We start from the raw sequence: 21184 nt of genomic DNA on the forward strand, positions 1-21184 counted from the left end.
GAAATAAAACAAAAACACAAAAAGCAAGCTATTTAATGAGAGCACAGGCTATTTCAATAAATCTAGTTATTTGATAAGCAGACTGCCACTGTCAGCCTTTTATCATCTGTGAAAATGCATGATGGATCTTTTCTGTTTGCTTACAATTTCAGACCTTCCCCTTCTGATCAACATCAGCATTTTGCTCCAGTGCCTCTAAGGACATGGATTGCTAGCAACCATCCAGATTCCACCTTTCAGGAAGACTGACAACACAGGCATGGCTCAGTGCTGTGTACATATGGCACACAGACTGGGTAGTTCAAGGCTGTTAAATGTTCAGCCTCTTCTGAGTTTGCCTAAAGGGAATGGAAACGGCTCCTGCTGAGAGTGCAGGCACCTAAAGCTGTAACAAACATTTAATTTTAGCTTCTCTGAAACATAATTAGTCTGTGCATTCTGCACTACCAGTTCCTACTGCTGCTGCTCAGATGAGGAGGCTTGTGAGTTATTAATTCCCATATTAATGGTCAGCCTCCCCCACAATGCTGAAATATAGGGTCCTGAGTGCGTTTCAGTCTTACTTTCCCACACTTCTTTCAATTCTTCCACAATAAGCAGATAAAGTCATTATTTGGATGAAAAGGACTTCAGGCCAACACAGGCTCACAATACTTTATCTAGCTTTGTGATTCAACTACACATTTTACCTTCTATGTAAAATAAAACTTGCTCAAAGAAAAAAAAAGCTAGAAAATAATTTTAAATGTACAGCAAGTTCCAAGGAAACTGCTGAAACAGCTACATCCTGTATGCACTGTTTGTTTGTGCTGAACCAGTTAGCAGAGAGAAAGGCTCAGATAGGATTTTTAGACTAGGCTGGTGAAAAATGTTTCACTCTCCAACAGAGTTAATTTGAAAGGATTATTTCTCTGCTACAGTCTGAGAGAGCAATGCTGCCAGATGTCATGAATCTAAAATGCTTTATCTAAATCATAAGGTACTGCCTGAAATCATGTGTACTTTAGGTACCACACAGCCTCTTTCTGTCCTTTTCCTGAAGTTTAGGTGTAAAGCTCAGAGGTACTACTGAAACAACCCCAGAAAACTCTATGGAGACTGAAACTTCTTGAACTGGAGCAAAGCAGAAGTAACTCCATCAAAGTCAGCTCTTTAGTACTGACGTTTATCTCATTTATGCTGGCTAAGGATCCAACTCTACTATCTACAGATTGAAAGATGCTAAAAAAAGGACTATTTCTATATGCTCTACCAAATATAAAATATGTGAGTAAAATGTAGGCAGAGATTCATCTCACCCTACTTTATTCACCTAGCTAAGCTAGGCTGCAAGGCCTTGGTACGTCAGCAGGAGGAGATGAGCAGTCCCAAAGGTCACCTCTTGTCACCCATGGGAAGGCCCTTCTGGTGAGTCACCCTCTGGAGATGTTCATCTCCTTCCTCCACTACACAAAAAAACTGAGTTATGACAGACTGTCCCAATCAGTTGTAACAAAACAATCTGATAGCTACATGAAATACTGATCCTCCCCTTTTTCTCCCCCACTATTCTAGTGTCAGCAGAAACCCACTGACTTCTGCAAGGTTATTCACACTCAAATCCATCCAGCCATAATAGTGTCCATAAAGTCATGTTCACCTGGACTGAAAGCTGCTGAGGACACTGATTTCAGTTGTCCTAACTTCTCTAGAAAAGGTGCCCAAAATGCAAGAGATTCAGAGATCATCCTTTATATAAGGCCTTTCATTACTTTCATCCAGGTTTTACCTCAACAAGAAGTTTGGTTTGACACCAGACAACTCTACCACAAAACCACTGAGAAATATAAAATACTGTAACAGCCCCTCACCACAGGATGAATTGTCCTGGATGTGAAGCATTCACATCCAGATATTGTTCACACTTCACTGCATCACTTACAGTGAATTTTGCTGAAGTTTTTGAGTGTTAATAAACTGCCTGCTTCTCTTTCAGTGTTCAACAGTGTCAAGTCTGTATAGAGAGAAGTACAGAAACAGTATCTGATCTAAAGCTAGAAACTAAAGAGCTTATTTCCCCTCATCTGGTGAAGAATCCAGTAAGCCTCTTAGGCATGCAGTTGAAACCATAGTAAGGACAGTATAACCTCTCCTTGAATTGAAGGATCAGGAATAAAATAAGAAACAAGAGGTAAACGAGTTGCTAGAGTATGCTTGGGGAGAGCTTTAATCAAAGGTGCTGCGTAATAATTGGGAAGGTCCTGCAGCACTCACTTCATACAGGGAATGGCCTGGGACTGTGCCCAGTCTGGACTCACTTGGGGCTGATTCCACCTTGAGCACCTCTCTCTTCCCCATCTGCAAAATGGTGATAACTCCTTATGAATAAAAATCAGTACATGGGAGCTAAGCCTTATCCTTCATGTCTTCAGGCAGGCAGCACCCTGGGGAAATCAGTGTGGGATTTTCCAGCAGAAAGGTTGGAGGGCAGAGCCCAAAGCTGTGGGACAAAGCCTGCAAAAGGAGGAAGGGGTGACCCAAGCACCATGCCCTTCACATATCTCCTGAGTGGTGCAAAGTATTTCCCAAGTTTGTTGCTGCAAAGTAAAGCTGAGAGATATTGCTCCTCTACAAACACAGACATTTCATCAGAGGACATCAAAACAAGTTTTGCCTTTGTTTTGCCCTTCATAACTTAAAAAGGCATCTCCTGAATAAACAAATTCCCTTCTTGTTTCATTGTCTCCAAACATGCTGCTTCACCTGGAGCCAGCCTCTGCAGCAGCTACCATTTTGCTCCAATATGTTAAACATCCTTTCTTCCCTTCCCCCTCCTCTCCCCTTTTCTACCTGAGGAATTCAGCTGCTTGCAGAAAAACTTGAGAAGAGAAATGGAATAAAATGTTGGCTTCTATGGCCCAGAAATAAGAACTGAAAAAAAAGTGAAACCTTATGCCTTGTCCCCAGTGGCTCAGGGACTTGGAGCCATATCAAAGCCATGAAAACAGAATATTGCTCTTTGTTTACTAAAAATAAATAAATAAATGACTACTCACTCCTGCCCTTTGGGATATATTTTCTAAGGAGGAAGAAATTCCCTGTGGAGTTTATTATGTGTAGAAGGGATGTGTGCCTCCCAGGGAAAAGCAGTGGGGGTAGTTTTTCCCTTGGTGATTTCTTTCCCACCTTTATATCACTTTTTTATTAATTTTTGCAAGTCTCACTCCCCTCCCTTCTGCAATAAGCGAAGCCACACAAAGGAACATGCAGGTAATTCAGCCACTCAAAACTACACAGCATCTCCTTTCCTATATAAACAATCAGTGTGTGGCCTGGGTTTCATTTGCAACTGTAAATGAAACAGGCCTACAACTGTGTTCATAATCCTCCTTAATTGAATTTCTGTGACAAAACCCAGACAAAATTATTACCCTCAAGTTAACAGTTTGTGCGAAGTAGCCAGGGGTTGCTGGGAAGCTTTAAAACAAATGCAGGACAAAACTGGATCCCACAAAGCAGCTATTTGGTGTTGGTACCATTTGTTTGAAGCAGGGGAGGTTTCCCTGGAGGAACAAGGTCATTTTAATATGAAGGACAGGCCAGGAATTCAACTCAGGCCAAAATAAAAAGTGAGAATTAAATAAGCAGTGGACGAGCTTGGATGTAAACCAGCACATGCCGTTCACACCACAGCTACTGGAAAGAGGTATTGGGCTGTCCTGGCTGTTTGAAGGACAGCATCATTCACAACTGGTGTGGCTCATGGGACAGTTTCACAAATCCAGAAGGACTTTAGGCAACTGTTAGGTTTGTGTTGAAGTTCACACCCCATTGAAAGGGTATCTCCTTTACAGCTTGCATGTAATAATTTCCTTCAACTAGATCATCAGTTCTGTGGTAAATATGCAGAGATTTAGTAATGATGTCAGACTGCTGGTAAAATATCTAAACTTACTTCTAAAATGTGAGAACCACTGCTGAATGAAAGCAGCGATGCAAAAAGGGCACTGTCCTGCAGGGCACTCCCACAGTTTGCAGAAGAAAAGAATTAAAGCCTTTCCTGTTACCCAAATTTAGTGTTTGTTTTTCTTTAGATGATACAGATGTTTTCTTGACAAATTGGGCAAAGTTGATGGGAACAGAGACGTCTGTTTGCAACAGCTAATTTTGTGTGTCATTGCCATGTACTTGGATAAACATTCAATATTTTACCCCAAAGTACCGTGTTTAAGTCATTTCTGTATCAACTGGTAACTAAAGCAAATGAGCAAAGTTATTAAGGATCAAAGCAGGCTCTCTGTGCTTCAGTTTACAGAGTTGATCAGAGCAGGGAAAACCATGTCATCCCAAGGCAGTGCCTGCCTGGGTTACTGCCCCACATGCTCACAGAAGTTAATAACCTTTGCATTTTAATCAGAAGGCAAGGCTACGAGGGAATGGGGAAGGCTGAGGTAATGGAAATAGAAATCCTACAACTCCTCAGTATGCGCCCATGTCTGGTGTGTTACCCAGCCCTTCTTTGCAGGCAGAGCTGATGGAAATTTAGGGGTAGAGGAGGCTGGCAGGGCCTCATGTTAAAATTTCCTCCAAGTAAAATATTGCTATAGGTGATTAAATGAGCATTCCTGTTCAGAGACAGGCAAGCAGAGACCAGAACTCATTTCCACAGACCTCTGTGCCACTGCAGGATAGTGGGTCTCTGTCCCCACCCTCACTTGCAAGGCACAGCTGACATAATGAGGGACCTCAGAAGAGTTTCCAGGAGACATGTCCACTCCCAGAGATCCAGAGGGGTGACAATCGGGTGCTACTGCTTTTTTCAGTGCCTCTGCTGTGCCAAACGTTTCAGCAGTTGCATTAATACCTGGCTTTGAGAGATTGCTCATTAGCCCTTGGGTCCTGTGCCACTTTAAGCAACCTTTTCAGAACAACTTTTTTATAGTTTGTGTGCTCTGTTTTTCCTCAGGCCACAAGTTAAACACACTGAACAACACTGGAGAAAGAAATAAACACTGAGTCAGAAACAAAAAGATGCATACATACATGCCTAATATCCTCCCCATACACACACACATACACAATCAGGGCCAGAGATCAATATTTGCAGGAAAAGGCATGAGGGAACAAATTATCACAGTGCTTTGTCAGTGGCAGCAAAGGAAAGAAAAAGGAACATTCAAAAGGGTGATGAAATGTTTCAAGAAAAGGCAATATATTTTTATGTACTTGTAAAATCCATTGGCAATGACTTTTCTGGTTAATTGGTTCCATCTTATTAAGCTAAAAATGTATTTGTAAAATCCAGACATATTCAAGCATAAGTCCAATTTCTTCACCAAAAGCCAATACACCATTTCAAAAAAGAAAATTCAGCAATACAAACCATTTTCCATTAGCCTGCAATCACAGCACTCATATTGGGAAGAGAAATGGATAGAGTGCTTGACTTCTCTAAAAGGCACTTTGGAGAAATCACGTAACTCATTCACCCCAAAACTGCTGTCCTCTTTCTCCCTGGCCCTGTGAAAATGGATGAATATTTTGGCCCAATTATGCAGTGATTTATAAACTAACATTCTGCTATCTTTCCTTGCACTTGTCATGTTCGACTTTTTCCCCTTTATTAAACCACTCTTCTTCCCATTAAATAGTCCCTCTGTCTCACTTGCCAAAGAACTGCCAATGGGCCCCTGATTTTACAGAAGAATAGACTCAGCTTTACCAATGGAAAAGGGCCTTTAATGTACCATGCACACAGCACAGTGAAGCATGGAAATTTGCCTGTGTTAATGATGCTACTTCACAATGATCAGGAAAACAAAAATCTCTAATAGCTAAATGACACCCAGTCCTTCTGCAGCCTGTTGAATTCAAAATCAGTGGGAGCAAAACCCAACATCCTTTAGGAGATGAGCTAAAAGTGGTTGCAGTTTTTCTTTTCTTTACCCTCAAATTCCTGATTGGCATTGAATCACTAAAATGGGTGATTTGGTGCTGGGAGCAGGACAAAAAAAGCCCAAACCAAGTGTTTCAAAATGTTTTAGCAGCTCAAAAGCAAGTGGAGAAAAATTTATGAACATTTATGTAAATATTTTTGGACATGCATTACACTGGCATGATTTTGTGCAAAATACCACCACAAAACACGACTAAAGTATAATTCATAATTTTCTCTTTTTTAGGTGAAAAGAGGAAGCAATTACTGTGGGAAGGACAGAGCAGCAATCTGCATGTGCCATTGCTTACTTCTGAAGATGCTCCAGCTCCACAAAGCTCTGAGTTCTTGAGTGCTAAATTAACCCCAAGAAATGTCTTCAGCCACAGTTCTCATCAGAAAGATTCTTAGATCTGGGTTCCCTCGGCTGCTGGCTGGGCAAAGCACTGATTGCTTTGGCCAGTCAAAGAGTCATTGCTCCAAAAGTCAATCTTCAAATACAGCACATTAAGCTACTCCTTGGAGAAACTCTGCTCTCATGTTTGGCCAAACACAACAGGCAGACCAGCACCAGCTTTGATGACATTATTTGGAGTGCACAAGAAGGGAACCAGAGATCATATGGTGCATGTTTGGTAATCCTTTGGCACCATTGAAAGGTTGGAGAATAGACTCAAACACAGGTTTATGAAAAAAAGATGAACAATATTTACAGTATTGCTCATATAAGTTTCCAGGGACAGAGGGACTGATTTGTCATCTAGTTGCAGTTCTGTAGATTTTGTAGCTGTCTGATTGGCACAGTCCACACGTTCCTTGTCCAAAACTTTCTGGTACAACTGTGCAAAACAGGAGCAGGACTTGAATTCCAGAGTGGCTGAGAATATAGGACCAAGCCATTTCAATTTTATGTCCATTTCATTTCACAGACTCACACAGAATCATTTAAGTTGAAAAAGACCTCTGAGATCATCGAGTCCAACCTTTGACTGACCTCCAACTTGTCAACCAGACTACGGCACTGAGGGCCACATCCAGTCATTTCTTGAAGACCTTCAGAGATGGTGACTCCACCACCTCCACAGGCAGCCCCTTTCAATGCAATCCTTGTCCAGGCATTTTTCAATCCATCACGTTCATTACTTAATAAACCCTGAGCTAAGACCCTATCCCCATTAGAGACAGCTTTTACTGTAGAGTGCTTAGGGTGTTGTTGGGGATGGAAGGGGTGGGGAAGTAAGATTATTTACTGTAGAGCTCTACACTTGATTCTCCTGTGCTTGCCACAGGAAAAATTTGTCAATGGTTGAAAATAAGCACCTGAAGCCTCTCAAAATACCTGTTTATTCAGTCTGGAGTAGTACTCAAGGGGAGCACTAAAATCTTCAAGACAAATGCTACACACCACATATTAGAAGTTCCCCAAAGTGTTGTATCTGTAAGTCTTTTTTACTAATATGGCTGCTTCAAGTAAAAGACCTGTTCTAAATATCCCACAAGATGGGTGTTTCAATAGCTGACTCAGTGTTTGATTTGCAGAAAATGTGTCCATAGCACTAGCAACCAGACCTTGGTAGAGACAGAAGCAAAGGAGCAGTGATGTGCCTTAAACACCAAATTATTTACTATAATTTTAAATAGCAACACTTTCTCAAGAAAGAGTTTTGATATCTTTCATCTTGTGTTTTGAAGATTTTGCCAAGCTGAGGCCATAAAACTTACAATCAATATATCAGCAAAACCATGGCTGACTCTACAGAGGCCTGATATTTGAGACCTGCCCAGGCAATCCCACTGTGAAGAAAAGGGGTCAAGACTCCCAAGTGTGTCCCACTCTCCAAAGTGGCCCAGCAGAAGCGCTTCTCTGTCACAGCATACGACACAGCTATGACACACAGAGTATCACCATACAACTTCAGAGAGCTTTAAGCATTCACCCAAACAAACACCATATCACTTCAGAAGGCTGCAAGCACCTTCTTGTCCTTTAGCCCAACCTTTTATACCCCCATGTTCATGCACTGCACCTGTGTGCCCTCTGCTCCCTTTGATGGTTGGTCAGTGCCCCTGGGCACTCCATGGCTCATTGCTGTCAGTGCTGCTCACCTGCTGCTCACAGCTGAGCCCATTGGGGATGAGGCTCTGCCACAGCCCCACTCCCAATCTCCACAAACTGTACCTACGCTTCTCCAGTGGGGCATTCAATCTCCCAGCCAGGCCTTCTCAAAGCTGCTTGGCAGTGTGTGCAAAAGACATGTTGTCTTCCAGGGGCTGAAGGCAAAACAAACCTCACCATGGGGCAAAACTCACACCCCTGGCAGAACTAGCAGAGATTCTCTTTCAGATGGGCCAGGGCAGGAAACCAGAACAGCTCTCACTGCTAGCAGTGAACAGCCATCTCCCCATCCTGCCAGCAGAGCACAGTAGCATGGCCCACCCTTGGGGCTGCAGAAGCCCTGCAAGCAAAACCAGAGGCAGGGACTGAGCAGGTTCAAAGGCCACAGCCACCTTTTAGTGTGGGTAGGGACATCTCTGTGCTGCAAAGCCTTGGACCCCTCAGTGATCACATCAAGGGAAGCTGCAGATCATCCTTCCTCTGCCCTTATCTAAAGCAACAGCCACACAATAAAAAGCCATGTGAGCAGGAAGGTTGGAGGAGCTCACACAGCAAAGTTTCTTTCTTGGTGTCTCTCTTGATATCAAACTGCTCCTGTGAACAGAACTGCTCATCTATGGGGTTGACAACACCTAGAGATGGTGCAAGGTGCTTGTCATAGCAACTGAAGTATTATCCATGATTGTCCCTCTAGATTTTTCAAGATGGGTGCACAGGCAAAATCATTATATCCATTAATTTTAAAGTAGTGATACCTCTTTTACTTGCTACTTGCCAGGCAAGTATAACCACCAAGGTGTGCAGCTATTAAATGCCAACCACAGTTCCTATCACCCTTTTTTGTTTTTCATCTTCCTTTCACTGTGCATTTTCCTCAAGATCTTTCTTCCTTGATCTTCTTAAGGAAAATGGCCTCCTTTATTGATTAAATTACAAATTCCAATGCCGGATGATTGAGTTATATGATAACACCTGACGAAAGACAATTGAAATAAATGGAAAAATTAGCACTCTCTTTATTACAAAAGGTTTGGATGTTGAGTGGCTGACTGAATTAAATGGAGATTGAGCAGATCAGAGAGAATTGATTAGGAAAAACAATGCAGAATTCAGAAAAGAGATACCAAAATTAGCACCTTACTAATTCACCTTTGAAAAAGACAGAAAAAGTTGAGGAGAAGGAAACTGTATCCTTTTCATGCATTCACAACCAGGAATTGCCCAAAAGCAATCTCTGTGATTGCTTATATCAATGTGAGATTTCTATGATAGGACTTTTAGGATACTGAAATCTGACATCAAGTTACCAAAGGCCAACAAATACATGACCAGGTCAGCAGCCTCTAGGGTTCATTTGTTCAGTTTCTACTAGGCCTTTTTAATTAGCATCACAAGCAAAGGAAGGTTCTGTGCCTGGGAACCAATGGCATGCCAGCTTTTGGTAATGTATCACTGCACTTTATTCACTGCTCACTGCTAATGAGATATTTTTAATTTTGCCTGCTTGTGACATTTCCTGCAATACTGGCAGATGTCTTGGGCTTTCTTCCTGCAGATTAGGCAACCATTACTGGAGTTCTTAGATTAAACAAGAAGCTGATAAAGCAAAGCATCTAAAATGGCACGATTGACTTTGAAACCATGTCTTCTCTCAGTGACTTCCCAGCAAGCTTGTTGTGAGGTAGACAGGGTCCAGCAAAGATGAGTTCTAGAAAAGCTCTGGAAAAAGTGTAAACACAGCTCTAAAACAAGGGCTTAAAAACATGATATTATTTACTTACAGCTTCTGCATTACTGAAGTGTCATATTCGAAGTCATGCTCCAGGAAGAATCTTAAGTGACCTGTGGAAACACCAGAAAACCAGTTTTTAGTGGATATTTCTAACTACATCTTCTAACAGATAGGGGAGAAATTTGACATTGTTTGGAAATCAAATGTAATATAAATAATATTTAAGTTTAACCACAAAGCAATGTAAAAATTTTTTCTTAATGCTTACCTGAAGGTTGCTTCAAAACTAGCTTTAGCTGCAATTATTTGCTTCGTGCAAAAAATCCTAGCCCTCATATTGGGTAGCAGAAAATGTTTGTGGAAACAATAAATATTTTAACACAATCAATCCTTCTGAGAAATTTTGCAGCCCTCTCTGAAATTTTCATAATCCTAAATGCTTCATCCTCAGAGAAGAGATGAGGAATCACTCTTGTCCCAGTTTCCAAGTGGGAGATTTGCAACAGTGAGAAATGTAAGCTGTGAACTCATATCTTACTCCTCACTGCAATGCTCTCTTTGGGAATACTCCTGTCCCCACTATCCATCACCTGCCTCATCATTCACTCCTGCTGGAGTTCACTGCACCTTCCATTCTGCCAGTTGAACTACAGAAGTGCTCATGTTAGTCAAGAATTATTTGAGTTGCTCAAGTAAGTGCAGGAGCTGCAGGCAGATGATGTGTGAGTGCAGCCTACACGATTTGCTCCCAGACTCACAGCAGGCGTGGCAGGGCAGAGAGCCTCTACACTGGCTGTGAGCCACAAATCCCCTCTTTGAAACACCAAAAGCAAAGCTCAGAATGAACACATTTGCTCAAGAAACCCACATCTGAAAGGTTATTCCCACTGTTTTCACCCTTATGTCTTATCCAAGCCCCACAACAGTCTCCTGAAAGTAAAAAGGCAAAAATTATGGAAAATTCTAACAAATTGTAGATTAGTTTGTACTAATTTATCCTTTAGTTATGGCAGCACCAAAAAGCCGACCCTGTGCCTGAACTCTTTGCATTGAGCACAGTGCAGACATTGGCTGTGGTAGTCTCTGCTCCCTGGAGCTCACCAGCAAGAGATCAAAGAGCTAAAACTGTAGGCAGGGAAAAGACAGACAGTAAAAATTGGAGGACACTTGTGTACAATGGCTTGTGAACACAAATCCCACTCAGCCAGTAAGAAATGAATCACTGTGAAGAGATTCTGACCCTGCTACCCATTATGCTCAACAGACAAACTCAATGAAATAATTTATCTAGTTATTTACATGGCTTCCATTAGAGCAATGTCTCAGCATTCACAAACCAGATGGGTTTTTCCTCACTGTGCTCCTGAGAAGGAGCACATGCTGCTAACGCTACATCATAGACAAGGAGTAGAGATAATAAAAAGACAAAATGCTTTTTCCAGGGAAACTAGTATCTGATCTGACAAAATTCTATATAATGCCAGAGGGCTTCTGTAGGTTAAGGTGCTGCTCTCAGGGACAGGCCATCAGGCTTTAGCCATAGGCAGACTTCTTACCACCCTGGTCATTATGTTTTGAGCAATGGCTTCTGTACAGTATGAATCAGGAAAAGTGAAAGAGAAAAAGGGAAAGGGAGGGTAAAAAAGGGAAAATAGGAAAAAAACATTATAAAGGAAAGACATGATAAATGTAGCACCAGCTGAAAAAAACCAAACTGCAGAAACAGAGGAACCAGTCAGGCAGTTCACTGAGAGGACTGAAGCAATTGTTTTCTTCAAGAAACCTCATTCATCACATTTCCATAACCCAAAAAAGGCTCTCACAGTCCTCTCTTTCAACACATTAAGACTAACATGCATACACACTCTTCACATTTCCTTCTTTCTCCTATCAGTCTTTTCCTCATGGAAGAAATCATAGGAAAGGGATGAAGATGAGAACATTTCTGCAGCTGTTCTGCCAGGGCTGAGTCCTGAAGGTGGGACACTCAAAGGAGCCCAGGGGTGATAGAGCACCCACCAAAAGGACTCAGTCTTCACTTAGTCAGATTACTCCTGCTTCTTTAAAATGGTGACAGTGGAAATGCTCCTTTGGTGATGTCCCAGGAGGCAGATCAGAGCCCAGCACACCAGCTTGTGAGAAAACAAGATCCATCTGTTAGCTCAAACCTCCAGGACTGGCAGGTAGTCTTTCCTATACAGAAAGCCACTGGACAGCACAAACTTTAAGTTTCATCAGCAGAAGAATTCTGGTCTGCACACTGCCTCTCTAAACATAATAGCTAGAGAATAGAGGATTCCCTAAATGAACCCTTTGATCTGCAAGACACTGAGCCTTCTCCTGAAATTTCTTCTCAGACATTTGAATTCCCTGCCGGGTTACAGCATGAAACCTTTCTCATCTCTCCATTAAAGCAGCAGATAGATAGATGGGATAGTCTTCATCTTTCAGGACTCTTGAAGTTCATTTCCCATCAATTTTAACAGGAATGCTCAGAGCTCCTGCTAAGTTTAAGAGAACCAAAGCTATAGATTGTGCTCAGTCAAAGCCAGGAGAATCCCAAGCCTGGTAGTCCCTCCACAGGCTGCCATCAGTTAAAAAGAAGCAACATAATATAAACAACAGTATAATGGCCAGACTTCCCCGTCCACACATGTTGCCAAATCATTTTTGAAAACTCTTCAAGCACTGGTTTTTATAGTCCAGTAAGTGCTGTTAGTGGAGATAGAGCTGTACCAGAACCACCACTGGGTCTAAATGTCTTCTCTTTATTAATGGGTTTTATTCTTTCTTCATTGCCAGTCAAAGGCAACAAGGTGCTATTGCCCTTTTGCAAGCTATAAAAAATCCAACACAGCAGACGGATTACACACCTCACCCAAGGTCCCTTGGGACACCCACATTTGCACAGAGAACTGATCCCAAAATGCCACATACCCAGTGCCCTGCCCTTCCCTCCAGCCCAGCCTAATTCTCTGAATTTCATGATGATTCAAAAGTCTATTTAAAGCCTACAGCTATGGGTGTGTGCAAAATATTAAGGCTGAGCCAAAAAGTTGACTGGATTCTTGGTAAGAGTGAAATTTTACACAGAGCTGGGAGGGTTTACCCTGACATGGAAAAAAGGTGGCATGTGTCAACTGGGCTATGATGTGAACCCCCAAGAAGATACAGCAGCAATGCCAGTGTCCTTCCCACACTCCAATGGTACCCACACAGCCTAGCACAGCTTTCCCAAGTCTGCTCCTTGCTTGTATAGCAAGTGCTGCCATGAAACAGGAAAAAAGCAGATACAGAGGAAGAGCTACTAATACCTCTTGCAGGTTTCCAGTGTAAATGGAGTGGCCAGGCATAGTTACACACTGAAATGAAGCAGCCAGGAGAGCTGACAAGGTTCATAGACACACAGCCATGGTTTACTACTCAAACCTTTCTAAGCTCTTTAGGTAAGCTTTGTTATTACAGATGGTATTGCATGCCCTAGATCTGATGTCCAGAATGGGGTTGCTCTCTGTAATCCTTCAGAGGCTGCTTATAAATCACAGAATGCTTCACCTCTTGACACATGGCACTAATAGATGATAATGTAAATGGTGCAATGTTTTAACCTTAACAGGCATTTGCTTAGGTTATTTTAGACAAAAATGAGGTCAGGAACTGTGGTCATGAGCCTTAATCTCAAAGAGCCTGTCTGGAATCATCTGGAGACCTCGGGCTTGTGCAGCAAGCAAAAGGCTGAGGGTGCAAAGGGGGAGTGGGCTCTGCTGTCCCACTCCTGCACAGCTGCACCCCACAGTCCCCCTGCACCTCCCAGGACCCTCCCAAGACACTTTGCCTGTAGTAAACAGCAACTGCAGTATAATAATTGCTGTGGAAATTATTTTGAAGGCATCAACCCCTAAACACAGAGAGTAAACAAAATCTGCTTCTTCCACTTTTCTCAGGCATCTGAGGGAAGTCCTTTATAAACCATGAGATAAGAGCAGACTCACTGTTCAGACCACATATCTGCCTGGTTCCTTAGATACCACCGAAAGCCCAAAGGCACAGCTTGGCATCTCATCCCCTTCTTATAAACTCTTTCAGAAAGTTACAGCTGATTTTGACACAAAGATGATGAGAAATGGGGAGCTATTTGTGCCATTCTGAAGAACATGCCAAACCCTGTATTAACACTCCCAACCCTGTTAGAAACAAAATAAAGCAAAAACCCCAACAACCAGACCAGCAAAAAGCAATCCTTCTGTTTGCTACTGATTAGGCAGCCGAATTAAAACTGATGAAGTGATTGGATAGGATCCAAAGCTGTTTATCTGCACATAAATCACAGACATGCTTTACTCAGCCAGTATGGATTTACTGAGCTAGAGGAAAGACCTCGTCCTCAGAATGCTGATTATTACAGCAATTAAAATATCAGTGAAGCAAACATTTTGGGTAGAAAGCTGTTAGGGGTTACTAGAGAAATCATTCCATTATATATGAATTCAATCAGGCTTCAAATTTTAAAAAAGGGGAGTTTTAATAGAGGGTTTCTTTTTACTGATTAAGTATATGTTGCTAGAAAAATCAAATTCAAGCAGAGAAAAGATACAAAATAGCTAGCTGGACATGCCAAAGGAGATTAGAAAGGAAGGCTGATACATATTTTATGATCACAAGGGAATAAAAAAAATAAATTGAGAGATGTACTGTCAAACCAGACACAGTGTTAATAGCTAAAGTATATGGCAGTAAGAACTGCTGTTCCCACAGCTATTAATGTAAAAGTGAAAATGTGGAGCAAGCTGCAGGAAAGGAAAATAAATCACACTTTTTTTTTTTCAATTTGAAAATATATATAAAATAAATCCCTACCCCCATCACTCACTCTCTCTATCCCAAGCCCTCGACACCAAGACTGTCATTTCAGCAAGCTACAGCTTCCAGGCAAGTGAGACAAGTGACAATTTCTTCCTATTAATCATTGCTAATTTATTTATGCAACTTTTCTACTTATGAGAATCATTGGCCTGGAGATTATTTCCTCTTTCCCTTTGAGTCCTGAGAAACTATTTAACATGGGAAGTAGTTAAGGGGGGTAAAGAGGGGAGAGTGTCATGTAGCCAAGTTACGCATCCCAGCTGGAATTTGGGATGATGTCTTGCAGTTCTGGCTCCTCCAGCCAAGTTTCATACAGGAAGCACGGGCGTGCCAAGGGCGCAGCAAAATCCATGGAGCCAATAAATAGCACTTGAGTCCATTAACACACTCCTGCTGTGGATCCCTGCACGAAAGCTCAGCCACCTTGCAACCAGCTTGCTCATGAGGTAGCCAACAACTTGCACAGGGGAAAGGTTTGGGAGCCAAGGGATCCTCTGGTGAAGCCTCACAGATGCAGAGCGTGTGTGCATGTGGGATGTGTCCAGAGCCCTGCCAGAAGAGGCAAACACTGCTGATATATAAGGCTTATATGGAATAGTGGCCATGGAAGGTCATGGTGAGGTAAAAGGTAAATTGCTGTGAAGAACTTCACAAGGCCCCTGAAGAAAACTCACTTCTTGCCCAGAGGGTCCTCTCCAAGCCTGGGATGGGTCTGGAGGTACCACAGAGGAGCAGGCATCCCCATCAGTTCATGCAATTTTTGCCCATCCACAACAACCTGTTTCAGCTAGGAAAAAGGCCTAGGAAAACATTCTAAAATTTGTAGATTAAAATTTTGTACTGCATGCATTGCAAGTCTGATTGTTATTTCAAAGCTATTAGTAGCAAGAATAATTTCACTTACCATAGAAATACCTCCATGATAACTTTCTGGAATAAGAGATAACTTTTGAGGAAGGTAGCTGACAAATTACTTGACAAATTTGTCAACTATTTTGGAGCCATCAAGATAAAAGGCTTTATATGTTGTATGATTTTTTTATGTATGTATATAAAACACTTTTATTGGACTGTTGATAAAAGCCTGAGCTACAAAGGAACTTTTTCCCCCAGCTGAGAAAAGGCAAGCTGCTAGACAAATCAGTTCAATCTCTGCCTTTCAAACAATATAAAGCAGTATAACTTTCAGGAGTAACACCTCATCTGTTTTTTTCTCCAGACTGCCTATCAGGAATCAAGCATTAAGTAAACATTTGAAAAGTGTTCCTCTGAGAGCAAAGGTTTAGATTTGAGTCACAGGATCCATTGAAAAGAAAAATTGCTTCTGTGCATTGGGACAGTGCCTTCCCTTCTGAAAAGTTTCTAAAAAGAGCAAATGGAGATAATCTTTTTACAAGGTATAACCCATACGGAAATTCATTATTCTTTCCCTTTAAAAAAAGTCAAGATATTTCAGAAAGTGAGAATGGAATCACTATTTTAAAACTATTAAAAATATGCAGAAGATTTTCTAACAACTATAGCCAGTAAAGGCATGGTTAAAGTGCTTTATCATGGTCTTAAGTGAAGCTCTGATTGATGAGAACATGAGATAAACAAAAGAGGAAAAGACATAATAGAGCCCTAAATCACTAAGAGTATTTAATCCAGAAGTGGGGCTATATATACCCAGTGATTGTTGATTAAATATTTTAAGGATCTATTCTTCTCCCAGCACAAAACAGTCACTAGAGTGGCTTCAGCACTGCAGCTCCCCGAAGGCTGCATTACTGCTCGTTAGCCCCGTGCAATCACCACTGTGGATGCAGAGCTGAAAGGAATCATTGTTCCTGCTGCACAAAAGCTAAACTGAGCCTCCAGAGAAGGTGAATGATTTGCAAAGGATTTTACAGCAGACCAGTGGCACAGCTGGGGGAAGGGGGAAACCCCAACTTTCCAGCCGGTGCTTCCCAGACACAATTCCTCATTGCTTGCAAGAACACCCTGAAGTTAGGCATTATTTTCATTCCTGCCTTTTCCATACACAGACATGACTATTAACTTCAGACTGTCACCAAAACCATGTACATATCCATGGAAGGTCACAGAGGCAGGGCCCGGGATAGTGCTTGAAGACAATACTTAGCTCTAGGTTCTACCTTCAATAGCTGTGAAAGATAAACACTTCCCTTCAGTAGAGTTAAATTGGAGATGAAAGTTTGATCCTAAAAGGCCTAAACTAGACTTACAGCTGCTTGGCAATAGTTGTCTGTCATAGCCAACACTAGTCCGGAATTCAGTCTGATTACACAGCATTGAGTACGGCAGGCACCTGGGGCAGAGCATAATCCCACACCAGAGCACCCTGGATACACAGGCAAGGCAGGGTAAGTCATGGAGCCAGACAAAATGCCCTGGATGGTCACACCAAGCTGCACACTAAGAATTTTTTAAGATTAATTAAATCACTGAGATTAATTTAGGTGATTAGATGAGTCAAAAATTCAGAGGGAGCTGTTTTTTCCCCTCCTTTGGCTACTCCAAGAGACCTTTTAAGGGACAGGTGATCTTTTTAACATATAGTTATTGTTCTCATTAGCATTAAATCCATTAATATGAATATGAAAAGAATTCAAGGAGAGACAGGAAATGACTGCAAACATTTTTAGTTAAATGAAATTCCTATTCTTCCTGCAAAGAGTACAGCTGCACCATTCTGGTGCAGAAGGTACCACTCTGGGCAAGGAAGATCAAAGAAGTAAAAGCCACTGAGCCAAGTTCACCTTTCGCATTGTTTCTTAGCCAGACCCAGGATACTGAGAGCAACTCTGCCCAGGAAATCTCCAACATGACTCTTCTCTGATTAAAGTTTATCTGTTGACACTGACACATCCAGTCTTTTGGTTTTGCCAGGTCTTTCAAAGAAGAGCTGTGAGGGGACCAAGCCTGTGTTGCTGGTCCTGTCACTGCTCGGCTTCCCACCAGCTCACACTGCAGGACATGGGCAAAACAGCAACAGGGCCAGGGCTTTTACAGGCCAGTGCACAGCCAGGCCACAAACCAAAGTACTGGAAGTACAAGCAAATTTTAAGGTCAAGCTCACAGGGCTTTTAGGATCCCTAAAACTGTTTGACTGCATGTCAAACAGTTCTCAATAAAACAACTTTCCTCTGCCCCTAGACTGCCCAGGGTACAGGAGAGACTTGCTCGAGCAAGCCTCTGGAGCATAAGGAGCACAAGGAGCACAGGACTATCCCTTTTTTCTCTAGGCACTGTGGCACTTGTTCCCTTTGGATGTGTATTTTTGTCCAGCAGCAGAGTTAGGCCATATGATCCCATTCTCCCTTGTGAGATGACCAAGTTTTGCTCAGTATAGCAACCTGCAAAAGAACAGTGTATCTGGGATTTCTGGGGCTTTCTGAACACGTCTCTGCAGACTGCTGCCTGCTAATGGCACCACTTGATTGATTGATTCCTGCAGCCTCCTTCACGTCTCCTCTCTTTCACAGGACTCCCAGCCTGGGAGCTGTCTGCAGGACTGAAACTGACACTTCCCCTGCAAAAAACATCCTCTGGACCCATATGTCTTTGCCAGACAGACCAAAGGGAAATGAATCAACATGACTGGACCAGATCAGTTGTTCTGGAAAACTGTATGTTGGGTCCACCATTCTACAAAATCAGACAAAAATATTTTATATTTCTGTTAGAATAAAAAAATTATTTTCAATAAGGAATTTAAAAATGCCTTTCCATTTTCCAAACTTAAACTACAACCTTTCCAAAGTGGAAACTCTTCCTAGTTTCAGAGAGCATAAAATAAGCACGAACTATAAATAGTACCTTCTTGTAGTGCTTCTGTGGAAAATATGTTGAGTTTTTGTGGGATATATTCTAGGACCAAACTAATCAATTTCCACTCAGCATTCCCCTGCTTATACTACATCACATCTATCTGTCCTGACTAACTGAGTAGTAGGTTCCTGTGTAACAATGAACTCTGGCAAAATACACCAACGTTATTTGGGATTTGAAGTAGTATATAACCAGGGCCTGCAGCAGTGACCCCCCTTTTTAGTCAACTGTGATTTTCCCACCCATTATACAGCAGCTAAAAAGTTGCATCAATTCCCTACACTGCAGCAGGCACACAATTCTTTTATAAACAAATGATTAGAGGAACATGCATGCTTTATAGACAGTCTGAAATATAAGGTTCCTAACAAAGTCAAGAGAGAAAGTCCCACTGAGTCTAATGACAGCCGAGTTAAGTCATTGAGCCACTGGAAAATGCTGCATCTAATGTCTGTCATTCTTTGCCTTTTCCAGAATCACAAATAGGCTGTGGCAGCCTCAGGAACAGTGGCCAAGCCTTCCAGCTCCAAGATTTGTGCTTTAACTACTTGACATATCCTCTCATCACTGGAGCAGGAGACAGAATGATCAGAGACCAAAACCCCTTGCACTGAGCCATCTGAAAATATCATGTTTCAGCCCAACAGAGACGTGTGTCATTCCATCAGTAACTCACCAGCCCAGAGGACGAGTCCAAGACAAACGTCCCGGCAGCAGTCCAAGGTCAGAGTCCCAGAAGGTAAAGCCGTCAAGAAGGGGTGATGTAAATGTTCCCTCTCAGAGACAGTCCCACTGCAGTCTTCTCTGAATCCCTGGGACTCTGCAAACTTCCTTCTCTGGCATGCCTCTTTGGACTTCTTCCTTCTAATTTTCACATCAGCTTGTTTGTGGATGATTTATCTATTTAAAAAAAAAAAGGCACATTTTTCCTCCATTAAAAAAGAAGTGCGTCTGCATTTGGCTGACACAAATAATGGTGTTACAAAGGCCTCTTTGAGGAAGGATCTCTCTACTTTACGTCCTTCCTCTTTGCTGAGTTATGTGACAAAGATCCTGGGAAAATAGCTCATAAACGTCATGGTAAGCACCATCTCCCCCTCTCCCTTTTCCCTCCTCACAAAATTTTTTTAAACAATTTAAATTATCCCATTCTGGGTCTGAGCATTGAGTCTGATATGTCACAATTTCTGAAGGGCCTACTTTTCTTCCATCACTGACCAGGACACAGAATCCCTATTCAGTGTAAATGTAACTCAGCTTAATTTTTCCAAAGACCATTTATTTTTACATTCTGGTATACACAAGTGAGTGAATATTACTTGATAGGCTAGAATTTCATGAAACCCAACTAATATGAGGGCTCCAGATCACTAGATGCAGCATAAACATATGGTGAAAACTTTGTAATCGTCCCCAAGACTACAGAGGCATCCTGTGAGGCAGCCAGGAAAGGAACTGAAGTCAATTTTCTGAGTCCCTGTGTAGAGCCTTAAACATAAACCATCTTTCCTCCATATCTCTGTTCTCAGAAAACACATATTTTCTCAGTTTCTGCCTAGCTAGCAAATATCAAAAGCAGTTTTCATCCTCTAGTATTAACTCAGTTACAACAATTTTAATTGCAGTTGGTTTCCTAAGTCGTCGTCTCCTCTCACAGTAATTTTTGCTGAAAATTTGCCTCCTGTCATTGCATGGGCTCCATTCTAATCAAGCCACACTTTTCTCTCCACACTTTTGGCACTGCATTTAAAAATCAAAGGGCCAAATCCCTCTACTCAGATGCAGCACTTATATATGCCTATCAAATTCAGAGAGAAGTCAAACTTTGACCCTAAATAAGTTGATATATGAAAACATGACAGTGCTTCTTTGGCTAGAAGAAAAAAGACATTACTTAAAAAGCCTTTACTTAATTCTTTGTATCTGCATTACAAAACAAGCAATTATAAATCTCAGATTGTTCTAAACAGTACAAGTAAACCTATCAAAATGAGATGCACGTGCCAGCATCTCATAAATGCTTTTCCAAGCAGAAATGTTAAGCAGAGTTGCAGCCCTGCTTCAGGTCAGTGTAGTCCTGTAGTAATTACAAGTGCTAAGAACAGAGCAAAGACCAGATTCAGGGCAGAACCCATCCTTTTTCACCTTTAAAGAAAATAAATTTCAAAGAGAGCCCAAGAAAGAGTGAAGGAAACTTCAGAAAAGTGATGAAATCCCAAGCCTGCCACTATATGCAGAGCTAATGATGGCTCTGTTAGTGAGCTGAAGAGGAATGGCACAAAGGATGGAGAATCTGCCAGACACTGACAAGCCCAGATAAAATGAAGAGTTATAAACACTAATAGAGAAAGACTTGTTTCCCCCAGTGATGAACTACTCTGTTCAACTGTAGACCCGAAGCAGACACAGATCTAGTCTGTGGTACCTAACCAAAAAAATGTGACTGACACCTACTTAAAGGAGGGAAGATATTTTAAGTAAGTCTTCCCCCACAAAGCACTGCCCATTCTACATAGGGACAAAGATGGGGTCTGCTGGGAGAAGACCACCTGGCATTTGCACCCTAAGGAGAAACTCAATGTCACAGCATAAAGGACTAAAGCTGCAATCAGTTACATAGCTGGGTCCAGTACATGCTAAACAGTAGTTGATAAACACTTGCCATGTGCTATATAGGCCCAAAAAATATTTTGGTCAAACACCATGGAAGTGTTATCTTTCCTAT

General features: G+C 41.8%; 1 protein-coding gene across 6 annotated transcripts in view; it reads right to left on the bottom strand.

The window, feature by feature from the left end:
* The window catches only part of SEMA5B (semaphorin 5B), a 265987-nt gene that overhangs the window by 173616 nt on the left and 71187 nt on the right, over nt 1-21184 (bottom strand). For 5 of the 6 annotated variants that reach the window (XM_064717685.1, XM_064717683.1, XM_064717684.1 and 2 more), the window contains 2 exons: nt 19136-19359; nt 9812-9872 (listed from right to left, as the gene is read on the bottom strand). The gene's annotated coding sequence lies outside the window, so the exon portion shown is untranslated. The remainder of the gene's footprint in view (nt 1-9811; nt 9873-19135; nt 19360-21184) is intronic. The other variant, XM_064717686.1, reaches the window with a different exon arrangement.

This window comes from Zonotrichia leucophrys, chromosome 7 (genome assembly GCF_028769735.1).
Source record: "Zonotrichia leucophrys gambelii isolate GWCS_2022_RI chromosome 7, RI_Zleu_2.0, whole genome shotgun sequence".
NCBI classification, from domain to species: domain Eukaryota; kingdom Metazoa; phylum Chordata; class Aves; order Passeriformes; family Passerellidae; genus Zonotrichia; species Zonotrichia leucophrys.